Genomic DNA, 12,810 nt, shown 5'->3' on the forward strand with positions numbered 1-12,810 from the left:
CCCCCCAACAGCCTGTCCCCCGCTTTTAAAATGGTTCTGACACCCGCGTTTATAAGGTACTCACTGCCTGCATAAGAACATAAGGAAAAGACAAAAACACAAAGATCTGCAGGAACTTTCAAGTAAAAAGTTATGTAATTTTCCTCGCCAGTGGTCCCCATCTGGCCACACCTGAGAAAAATATCTGGCGCTGCCACTGCAACAGACAGCTGTGTGTCTGAGTGTTGATGTTGGAATAGTATTACTCTCTGTTGGTAATGATGAATACTGCCGTTTAAATTAAGTTGGTCATATTCTACAAGATGGTTGGCATTTCAGAGATGCTGGTCCCAGGAAGGAGAGGAATGGAAAAGGGACGCTCTCTGACACAGCTAATTTTGTGTCCAAGAAAAGACAGCACAGCTTGTTTTAGAGCTTTAGTGCTCTACCAGAGATGAGAAGCTAACAAGATGGATGTTCTTTCTACCAACACTGGACAGGTTGGAGAGAGGAGGAGAGAGCCTTTCACAACAGTAGCAGGACAGGGAAGAAGATGTGCCAGAGGCGTCAGCAGTAACAATCACTCTGTTCAACAGCCACTGGCTCAAGGCAGGACAGCCTGGAATCCAGCTGTGTCTGGAGAAGATTGTGAATAGCTCAACTGAGTTCTGTTTTTAGCTTCAAGACCTCAGCTGACGGAGCCATTTTGTCAAAGGTGGTGTAGTGTACTATGAAGGATTGAGAAAAGTGGTTAAATGAGATAAGAAAAACTAATAAGAATAATTCAATGAAGTTCATTGTGTCTACGTATAAATCTAATAAATCTTAAAAACCTTTCTTTGTTACTAGACACTGTTATTTTATGTGTCTTCAGACATACCTGACATGTTTTGATGTATTACTTTCATCATCATTAGGTGTCACAGATGATGTAAAGCATGATTTTCTGATGAAAAAATCTAACTAAGATATATAATTTTAAAAAATTAGAAAAATGGAAACGATCTGAATACAAAGAATCAAGTACGAAAATTAATGCAAAACTTACAGATAGCACTGAACTAAAAACTGATTGAATTCTGAGCAAAGAAGTACTGAAATCTGTGATGAAAAAAAAATAACATAGATCTTTCATTCCCTAAATTCTTTTCATTCATTGACATTAAAGTGATGGATCATGGTGCTGTTGAATCAATTGTTGATTTTTGGCTTGGCCTTCAGAGGAGCAGGACGTGCTTTCATGCTTTCGTTCTCTCTGCCCCCACCCACCCCCCGCTTCGCTGCTTTTGCATTTTCGAGCTCTTTTTTCACCTTCCATCCGAAACTAAAGGATTTATGGATTTGGTCAACTGGTCTCTGAATGAAATGGACACTATTTTTTTTTTTTTTTGGAACGAGGGGAACGTGGCAGTCTGGGTAGAATGGTTGCTGCTTGATTTGTCTTATTCCTGGGGCTGGAATCTGATATGCCAGCACCACTTTCTGTCGAAGACATGGAAGATCTTTATTTTTTTGGATTATGATAACTGGATTCCTGCTGATCGTCAGAGGAGGGTTCCAGATTTATCAAAAAGTGAAAGCGACCCTGACAGTGGATCGGGCCTTTGAAGAGCATCGGGTGCACTTGAAGGATTCTGCCGGGTTGGTAGCACACACTCTCTCAGCTGGGGGAAAAATTCGCAAACTGGATGTGATTCTGACGAGGATCACAGCTCAGGAGCGACCCTTTGGCATGTATGGACTACATCTGGGTGAGCTTCAAATGGTGAGAGGCGAGGAAGACCCCACATTTGGCTGATTGACTTTTTTTGCCACCTCAGAGTTTGCAGTAAAGACACTTCCAAAGCAGCAGGAATTTCAAGTCTGCTTTTTTCCAAAACAATTGGATTATCTATTTGGCTCCCAATGGCATGAACTTGAGGGCAGTGCCTATCTTAACCTCCCCAGGATGGAATGTCAACTAAGAGCTGGACTTGCTCCCACCTCCATCACCAGTGATGGACTTGGCCTTGGAACTCAATTGGCTGAGGAGGAGGAAAATCTCTGAACTCTAGTGAACTGAGTAGAGACAATAACATCATGTGACTCTGGACTCTGGATGGGCCCAGGGTTGGGCCTAGCACGGACCCCCCTCCCTCAACATCACCTACTCCTCTGAACACACCCCATTTTATCTCCCCCTTATGTATTATCTGACCTAAGCCCCCACCCCCAGGCTGTCTTGCACTCTCGTGGGTTGTTTAACTCAATTTTCCTTTGGTGTATTTCAAGCTATTGTTAAAGGTAGCGCAACTGTGTTTGCTGCTTGACCGATTTCACCTGTTCCCCCATGTTTGTCTGTATGTCTTCTTGAATAAGTGTTTCTTAACTGCCCCATCCCCCCTTCTCTGAATGTACAGCACCTTGTGAATTTATTTCTGTGAAAGGCGCTATATAAATAAAACTTTACTTTACTTACTTACTTAATCAGTTTGAACTGTTTGTGGTGTTTCTGTGTGCTAAATGAACCAATCCAATAATGCAGTGTAAACACACAGTTTTATGAAGTGGAGTTCTGTTACGAAGTTTTCAGTGATCTGTGTCTTACCTGCAGCAGATAAAAGTCTGTACAATCTGTGTTTGTAGAAACAATAAAAAGAGTTAGGTTAACAACTGGGGCTACATTTTTAATCAATTTGAGTCGTATAAAACAACTGAAGTCAAACTTTCACTTCAATGTAACTGAATTTTAGCAGATTTTAAACCTGGTTTCTACTAAACCTGTGCAGACAGATTTTGTGTCTGTCTGACCAGTGCAGCCAGTCCTACGTACCTCTGTCTGACTAAACTACACCATTACACATGGACCCATGGCATGGGTTTGCTGCCTCCATGTTTCCTCTAGGGAACCTGGTGCTCTCATCATGATCATACACAACTGTCTATGCTTAACCCCCTGCTTTGATATGCTCTATCACAATCTTTATGTGCCCCAGAGGAATTTACCAAGTTCCTTCACAGGCCATGAATGTTTTTCTACATTTATAATCTTGTGTGATTTTTATCTGGTGTGAAAGGGACCTTAGTTTGCATCAACTTTCTCAGTTAAACAAGGATTGTGTTACCACAGAAAATTTGCTGTGGCTGGTGGTTGTATCAGTCCGTCTGATGAGCTGAGACTTGTCATTCTGCTGGTATGAGTCAAACTTTAGAGCATCCTGAAATACAGCACATACTCACCTGTTTCATTCTTTTATTCTGCTTGGAAAAAAATGTTTGAATGACTTCTGCTCTGTGATCCACAAGAAGGTTTCATGACTTCAGTGAAAAAAAAACTTTGACAAACTTTTTTTAAGTTGTAACAATTCTTAGTAATGATGATGATGAATGATGAAAGCCTTTATTGTCATCGTTTGCATAATGAAATTACATTTAAGAAGTAAATCAGAAGTAAAATTTCGTTCCTACTAACACATTTGCCCTAAAACCTAAATGTTATACTCTAAACCTTTCTTAAAGCAAAGTATTAATGTTCTCTTGTTCTGTCTGTGCCTTCGTGACCACAAACTGGTAATAATGAAAGGCAGATTTAAGTTTTTGATCATGTTTTTGGTTAAGCATACAAAAACTATGGGCAGATATTTGAGGCTGAGTTTCTGTTACAGTCAGATAGACTGATAAAATCTGAGAGTCTTGTTCAGAATTGATGGCAGGATGTAGAGAAGATGGACTGACAGATCTGCAGTAATGATAATGCTGCTTAAGTCTGATAAAGAAAGAACTGAAAGAAAAGGTGAAACTCTTCATTTATTGCATTTGTGTTCCAAACCTTATCAATGGTCATGAAATAAGATCATGGAGACAAGCAGCTGATCTTTCTCTGTATCGTGGCCAAGCTCATGTGTTATCAAAGAGAGTGGCTTCTCCTCTCCGTTTAAAAGACTCTACTGAGAGGCTTCAGGCTTCTGAATAAAATGGCCTATGTAGGTTTTCTAACTATGTTCCACAGGAAGGGAATGTCGGGCAGATCCAGATGCATTATCCAGATGCAGTTTCTTTGGTCCAGACGCAATTTTTTTTTTGGTCCAGATGTAATTTCTATGGTCCTGGTCTTATTTCAATGGTCCAGTAGTTTATTTGGTCCAGGTATTTTATTTAGTCCAGGTGTAAGTTCCATGGTCCAGGTGTAGTTTCTGTTGTAAAAATGTAGTTTTATTGGTTCAGATGTAGTTTCTTTGGTTCATGTATATTTTCTATGGTCTTGGTCTAATTTCCATGGTCCAGATGTAGTGTCTTTAGTCCACGTGTAGTTTCTTTGGTCCAGGTGTAGTTTCTTTGGTCCAGGTGTAGTTTCTTTGGTCCAGGTGTAATTTCTGTGGTCCAGATGTAGTTTCTTTGGTCCAGCTTTAGTATCTATAAAAAGAAAAATAAGAAATCACAGGCTAATGAGAAACATCAGTGAAATGTGAAATGCAGCGCCCCCCTCCTACAGCGCTGCGATTGCCAGTATCACTCCACCCCCTGTTAACAATAAGTGTTAATTAGGTGTCAACGATAGCCATGTGATGTGAGTATCAGTCACATGGAGGCAGGGCTTAAAAGCCTGAATTTTGCCTGAAACTCTCAGACTGAAGAAGTCTCTTGGAGGAGAGACGAAACGTTTCATTAGAGAAGAACCCGTCCAGAAGACCTATACAATTTTTTTTCTTTTTGAAATGTGTTCAGTTTGTGCTCCAACAGTCTGAGCCTTTAGAAGAAGAACTAAGGAATAATTCAGGAAACCTAAGTCTAACTATAGGATTTATCAAAAAGGAAAGTCTTCAGTCTAATCTTAAAAGTAGACAGAGTGTCAGCCTCACGGACAGAAACTGGAAGTTGGTTCCATAAGAAAGGAGCTTGATAACTGAAAGCTCTGCCTCCCATTCTACTTTTAGAAACTTGAGGAACCACAAGTAAACCTGCAGTCTGAGAGCGAAGTGCTCTGTTAGGAAAGTATGGAACAATAAGATGTTTAATATAATGATGGAGCTTAGTTGTTTAGAGCTTTGTGTGTTAGGAGTAATATTTTAAATTCTATTCTAAATTTGACAGGGAGCCAGTGGAGAGAAGCTAAAACTGCAGAAATATGATCTCTCCTTCCAACTCTCATTAAAACTCTAGCAGCAGGCTTTTGGATTAACTGCAGGCTTTTGAAATAACTATTTTGAGACACAGTTAATAAAGAATTGTTGTCCAGTCTAGATGTGATAAATGCATGGATCAGTTTTTCTGAATTATTCTGGGACAAAATGTTTCCGATTAGAAACAGACAATGATGATGGAGGCTTGGATGTAGTAGCACTCTTAATGAATCCATAATGCATTTGTATTATTTGGAAATTTCCATGTGTGTTGTTTTCTGAATCTCATCATTCAGTTAAAACATTTTCTGAAAGAAGCTCATGATTCAATCATTTATAAAAATATAAAACCTTCAATGGATATTAAACAACAACATCCCCAGGTGAACGGTGTGATTCTCAGTTGTTCTAAAAGGCTCACGACTCCAAAAGTCCTGGAAACAAGTGTACTCCTTGAACAGAATGTGGATATAACAAATCATCTCCCTCTTCATACACCACATCACAGACATTTAAACACTATACAATGGCTGGGATGCTGTAAAATGGAAAATAGCGATCCATCAAGCCTTCCCACTGCATCTCACCTCCTGCAGCATCTAGTCTGCATTTCCTTTTATAGATCAGAGGCATTTTCTTTTTGCTGATGTCAGGAGGAGCATTTCAAGCTTCAGACAGACATTGTGAAAAATGGGGCAGGGCTTGTTGTGCCACTTTGCTTTTTCCTGTCTTACTCTCACTCTCCTTTGCTAAAGCACATGAAACGATTGTGGCTCATGGAAGGACTGCCAAGTTTTAAATCTAACATTGTTTTAAACATATCTCTATAGGAGCATATCCACACTGATGTAATATACTGTATTTTCTAGTAGGACAACAGGCTAATCCTGCTAGTTCTGCCTCGCAGTTTGGAACAAATTTAATTCAAAATATGCAAGCAGCCTTTAAATTAAAGATGACATGGGAAGAAGTGCTGTCATGGATTATTATTGCACACAAGTAAACAAGTAAATCATTGTCAAATTCAATGTTTTACTTGTTCATGTGATTCACTGTTGATAAAGTTTGGGTTAATAAACACCTGAAACTAAAGGACAATTTTCACACTCCTATGTTACAAAGTCAAATTACAGCTGTGGTTCATAATAATGCTGACTAGAAAATAAATGACAGGTTGATGTGCAGCATGTAAACACCGGGTCAAGCAGGTCACTGGTAACCATTTTATACCTACTCACTACAAAACATTGACGGGTACACAATGGCAACTGTTGGATACAAAGTGAGGGTATAGCCTGACCTGCACCCCTCATGTTATCTCTGTATTTGTTTAAATGGGATTAAAATTAAATTAATTTCTGTCAAGCAATCACTTCGAATCTTATAAGCTGGAATTCTGTTGTAAAATTCTGTTTACTTATCTATAATTTGTTAAAAAAAACAACAAAAACATATCTATTTTTCTTACTGTTATAAGCCAAGTCATTTTGAAGAAAAATATATTTAGTTGTAAGAACAAAACATTTGTATGTAGAGAAAATAAGTGTACCCAGTCAGATTTAAATAAAAAAGATGCATGTTAAGTCTAATTGACAAAAACTTGTTGAAAACTTATTTTTTTGTCTTCCTGAAGTGGTTTTATTTAGTTGAATCAATTGTTAGTTGATTGGTTGTTTTTCTAGTTTATTTGACAACGTTTAATGAAGTGAAACCTGTTGACAAGAAGAAAAAATCGGTCAAACAGGATACAGTAAACGGTTGAATGAATGAATTAATATTGCAATAATTTTCCTGCAGTAATCTCTGATTCATAACTTTTTTGGGCCCTCTATGTATCATTACTCCATAATATATGTTGTAATTAGTGCCGCTGTTGGCTCGCTGTGACAGCTCTGTTTTCCCACAGGGATCATGAAGGACTCCATTTACCTCACAGAATCCATCACTGTAGGAGATCAGCAGACATTTATTCTGATACTGATGGTGATAAAATCATTTCTTATTTTCTCTAATTAGACTGACATGACAGGGGAGTAGACAGATCTAGTGAAAAAATAGTTTGAATTTTTTTTAGCAGTGATTTTAGATCCTGGCGGAGCTCAGAGTCGGAGCGAGGAAGACTCTGTTCTGTTGTCAGTGTCTGGATGAAGGATCGTGTCTTCAGGACTCAAACCTTCTAGCAGTACATGCAGATGCAGGTATTCTGTTGTTCTATCAGAAGGCTCATTATTTCTCTTACTGCTGAGCTTTATTGTATTAACACATGTTTCATTAGTTCCAGGTGCACACCAGACTATAAATACTGGCTGCTGAGTGTAGGTAACTTAGAATTCAATTATAACCTACAGCAACAACAACAAAACACAACAATATGAGTTAAAAATACAACATAAGAGTTGAAAACCGGACAAAACTAAAGACGTTGAAAGGTTTTGTGACTTTATTGCAATGATTTTTAAAAGGATGTAACCACTTCCAAAATGAAATAAATAAACTTTATTAACCCAAAACTTTTAGATGAAGCCAAAAAAGTGTTTTTTTTATCTTTCTTGTCACCTAAAAATGATTTTGAAACTTTACAGTATACTTTTAATAGACTGAATACTCCAGTCCAGTCAAAAGGGTTAGTTTTTAGTTAGGACCATCCATCCATCCATCCATCCATCCATCCATCCATCCATGTAAACGTAATGTAATGCATATAACTACTGTTCCCTGAAGGAAAGGAATGAGGTACAACACATCATGTATGGTAAGCCACGCCCCTGCGTGTCCTGGCTGAAGCCACCTCTAATCACGACTTTAGGCAGGTGACGTGATGACGACAGATGTCAGGCTCCGCCTAGACAAATACTGTATATACTGTCGCCATCACAGTCACTCCTTAGTTCGGTAACCGCTCTTCACCGAGCCCCGCTGTGCAGCGGGGCCACCATATGTTGTACCTCGTTCCTTTCCTTCAGGGAACAGTAGTTATATGCATAACATTATGTTCCCTTTCAGTCAATTCACTCGGTACAACACATCATGTATGGGACATATATAAATGCCCTGCAGAGCAGCACCAAACTAGGGTCATGTTAACATGCTAGTGCAGCACTTCAGACCCAGCGGAGAGCACAGAGTGAGCCACCGAAGGGGCTGTCACAWCTAAGCGATAAAACTGAACAAATGTGTGCGGTGAAGACCAGCTGGCCGCAGCACAGATGTCACTCACAGGTACCCCTTTAATAGTGCCCAGGATGCTGCTACACCCCTGGTGGAGTGAGCTCTCACACCAGATGGGACTGGGAGACCCCTGCTGCTGTAAGCTAAAGAGATAGCCTCCACAATCCAGTGTGAGAGTCTCTGTTTAGACAGAGCCCTGCCCGAGTGGGTTAGCAACACACACAAACAGCTGATCACATGACCTCACCTCCTGTGTACGATCAATTTAAATACGCAGTGCACGTAGAGGACACAAAGAATGTAACCTCCTCTGCTCCTCGGATGCAAAATGGGGAGGATAAAAACTAGAAAGCTCAATAGACATGGAACTGTAGTTAGAAGATATCACCTTAGGGAGATACGCTGAGTTTGGATGCAGCACCACCTTGGAGCCATCAGGTGAAAACTGAATACAGGAGGGATTCACAGACAGAGCATGGAGATCCCCGACCCGTTTAACAGTCATTAGTGCCAGAAGTAACACAACTTTATATGAAAGGGACTTCAAATCCACAGACTCCAGGGGCTCAAAGTGGGGGTCACAGAGAGCCTCGAGCACCACAGTAAGATCCCAGGTAGGGATACTGGGTTTAATAACAGGCCGCAGCCTTACGGACCCCCTTCAGAAAACGCACTGCTAGAGGATGAGCACCTGGCGTAACTCCATCAAAACCCACATGGCAAGCAGAAATAGCTGCCAAGTAGACTTATTTGTGGAAAAATCAGACCTTTATCCAGCAGCTCCTGAAGGAATGTTAAAAGAGCCACCATAGAGCACTGAAACGGGACAATGTGCCTAACCTCGCACCACTGCTCGAAAGCGTGCCACTTGTAGGTATATAAACCTCTAGTGSAGGGCGCTCTCGCGTTCTGGATAATTGCCACCACTGCCGGGGGAAGGCCTCTGGCTAGCAAGCAGGACCTTTCAGCAGGTAGGTGTGCAGCCTCCACAACTCTGGGTGTGGGTGAAATATCTCCCCCCTTGCCTGAGAGAGGAGACCTAGGCGAAGAGGAAGTTACCAGGGCTGAGCAGCCAGCAGGCTGATTATCTTGGCGTACCAAGATTTCGCTGGCCAATGCGGCGCCACCAGAATCAGAGACAGACCTTGTCTGCGCACCCTCTCTAGTACAGGCAGTATCATCTCCACTGGGGAAAATGCATACAGCAGTACGTTGGGCCATGTGTGGGCTAGAGCGTCCACCCCCACCAGTGGGGCATTTTGATCTGCTATGGAAAAGCACAGAGGACAGTGGGTGTTAGCCCCTGTGGCAAAGAGAACCACTGCTGCCCTGCCAAACAGGTTCCAATCTGGTCCACCACTGAGGGATGCAGCCTCCACTCCCTCACTAGAGGTCCGCTCCTGGAGAGTAGATCTGGGCCCAGATTCAGTCTCCCAGGAATGTGAGTGGCCCTGATAGACAGGAAATGCACGCTGCACCACTGCAAGAGAGTGTGAGACAGTTCCAACAGGGGAAGAGACCGCGTTCCCCCTGTCTGTTTATGTATGACATTACAGTCGTGTTGTCTGTTCTGGTCAGAACATGTTGGTTCTTCAGAACCATATAAAAATGTTTCAGTGTTAACAGAACCACTAATAATTACAGGCAGTTTATGTGGAGTCTGGACTGCTTCAGAGTCCAAGCCCCCCTCACTGCTGCACCATCGCACAGAGCCCCCCCACCCCACCAGGGAGGCATCTGTGGATACCACCTTGCGAAAGGACACTTTCCCTCAGTGAGCTCGGCACAGCAGGCCGGGTTCCCTCCAAGGGCAGAGAGACCTCATGCATGAGGCAGTTATCATTAGCTTTCTGTGGCAGTGACATAATGCACACAGCCGGTGAGAGCGGGACCAGTGCTGAAACCGGCGCATTTTTAGCCGGCCGAGGGGTACTACTGCGATCATAGAAGCCATCATGCCCAACAGTTGCAGAACGGTCTGAAAACACAGTTTGCATCCCAGTTGAAACTGAGCGAGGCAGTGGTGAAACACAGCTACTCTGTTTTCTGAGAGACGCGCTCTTCCCGACAGGGAGCATATTTCTAAACCGAGGAAAGAAAACTGCTGACTCGGAGTCAATAAGCTTTTCTGAAATTTTACAGAAAAGCCCAGAGCCTGAATGTGTGACAGAACCTGAAACAGATGCTCTGTAATCTGCTCCTTGGAGCTGGCTATTAGTGCCCAGTTGTCCGGGTATGCTAACAGGTGGACTCCCTTCTCCCTGAGAGGAACTAACGCTGCTTCCACATGCTTTGAAAAGGTGTGGGGTGCTAGTGACTGACCAAATGGCAGTACCAGGTATTCGTAGGCTACGTCCTTGAACGCAAACCTCAGAAATTTTCTGTGGTCCGGGTGAATCGCTACATGAACGTAAGCGTCTGTTAAATCGATGGTTGCAAACCAATCGCCCGGGCTGACAGAATGTAGAAGTTGCCTGAGTGTTAGCATTTTGAACTTGTATGTTCGTAGAAATGTGTTTAACACTCTCAGGTCCAGAATCAGATGAAGGCCCCCATCGTTTTCGGATGAAAAAATAATGGCTGTACCAACCTTTGTTCACGTCCGAGGCAGGGACCACACATTTGGCACCTTTTGCCAGTAACATGTTTATTTCCTCTCTCAAAACCACGGCTGCTTTGATCCGAACAACAGTGTTTACCATGATGTTGAAAGGAGGCGGCCTTATGCAAAACTGTAGCCGGTAACACATGGACACAGTTCTTTCCACCCAAGGGGATGGTGTGCATGCGCGCCAGAAAGAGAGAGTGGCATCGCTAGGCGACCAACTTGTGTTGGCGATGTGCTGCTGCCCTCTGTCTTATGAGAGAGGCGCAGCATTACCTGACTGTCGCCCATAGCTTTTTGATTTATTTGTGTGCAAAGTTTATACTTTGACAAATTTGACACATTTACACAAACGTTAGAAACAGTTGTGCTTTGAACATTTAGTGCACCCAAACTGGGGGCTTTTAGTGCAAACACTATGTGAGTGGGGTGGGACTGGTGCTTGGGAGACTGTGTGAGGGAAACGCAGTGCCTCTTGGGGCTGGTTCCCTGAACAAAACAAACAAGATGCCTTTTGGGCAGCAGCCGATAGCAGGCGATCATGTCTCCCTGGCCCTGAAGTGACAGTCCCACAGCTAGGAGGACTGTCTTCTTCCTCCAAGGCGTCGGGCCCTTCAGAATACCCAGAGGGGGGGCCCTTGCTCCAAACCGAATGACGGGGAGGTTGGTCGCGGTTCTGAGACTGTACTGACTGGGTGCTCAGGCTCCCAGGGAGCACTGTTCTCTTAACAAGAGGCGGCTGAGCAGCCGGCTTCTGTGTGCTAGTCTTTGGTCTCGCGTCATGTCTGGGGACAATACAGCGCAGGGCTTCAGTCTGCTTTCCCCTCAGCTCAAACTTCATCTGAATGACGTCGAGAGACTGACCAAATAACCCAGCAGCGATAACTGGTTCATCCAGGTATGCAGCTCGGTCTCTGTCGGGAACATCAGAGAGCGTCAACCACAGATGCCCCTGCGCCACCACGGTTGAAGCCATCCCTCTGCCCAGGGAGAGCGCTGCACAGCGGGACGCACGGAGAATGTAATCCGCTGTGAGTCTGACTTCGTTAAAGAAAGGTAACAGAGGACTCTTTGGCGATACTAGAGCTCCAAGCTCCACCAGAGACATAGCTTGGTATGTCCGCGTGCAGTGGTGGCCTGAGCCCTGTAAAAATTTTCAAGCTGCGCAGCAGAAAATCTACACAGAAATACTGTCCATAACCGGGTACTGTGACGCGGGTGGACAGAGGTTTGCTCCAGCAGGACATCACCTCCGAGTTGAAGTCTGGGAACATGTGAAGACGGTTTTTCACCGCGGTCGGTTCAGTGGGGAGAAAAATCCGCGAACCGCGACGGTTTTTGTTCTGAACCATACGATGACACAAGGAGAGAACATACATGTGTTCCTGGTCCGCCTCCGCAGAAGCAGGGCATCTAGACCGGGCCGGGTTCCTCGTTGTCTTTCAACAGATGAACATCCAAGCCAATATAAACGGCTAACCCCTCCTGTACTCTACTCGGTCCGCCTAGCTGGAAGCGGGGACTTTGACCGACAAATATTCCTCGTCAGACTCGGACGGAACTGGGTTACTGGACTCGGAGAGGAGTAGGTCCTTTCGTGAGACCACGGTTTCGCCCAGCACTTTTTCTAAGGACTTAACCCGTCCCTCCAGGGTTGAGCGACGAAGCTGGCGGCGGAACGCACATGCTTCGGGCTCCGTCAACGCTCTCTGAGTGTGAACGACCCTCAGACAGACTGGGCAAGACTCGTGCTGGTCCCTCTCATGGAGCAAGAAGCCGCGCCCACAGGGGTGACCGATGACCTCTGCTCCTTGAGGTAATTTTGTGCTCATCTCGAACCACAAAATATTATATTTTGTTGAAATGAAAGGCTACTCAAAGCTAGCATTCCGCGGGCGGACACACTTACCTGTAGGCAGCGGCGGCCGACACCAACAAAAGCAGTTAAGCTAACTTTAA

At 43.6% G+C, this 12,810-nt stretch overlaps 1 protein-coding gene across 2 annotated transcripts in view; it reads left to right on the plus strand.

Annotated features, from left to right (window-relative positions):
• Positions 1-12,810, plus strand: part of ca10a (carbonic anhydrase Xa) — a 617,460-nt gene that overhangs the window by 60,162 nt on the left and 544,488 nt on the right. The gene's annotated exons all lie outside the window — the stretch shown is intronic.

The sequence above is a fragment of the Austrofundulus limnaeus genome, unplaced genomic scaffold, assembly GCF_001266775.1.
Source record: "Austrofundulus limnaeus strain Quisiro unplaced genomic scaffold, Austrofundulus_limnaeus-1.0 Scaffold185, whole genome shotgun sequence".
Lineage (NCBI taxonomy): Eukaryota > Metazoa > Chordata > Actinopteri > Cyprinodontiformes > Rivulidae > Austrofundulus > Austrofundulus limnaeus.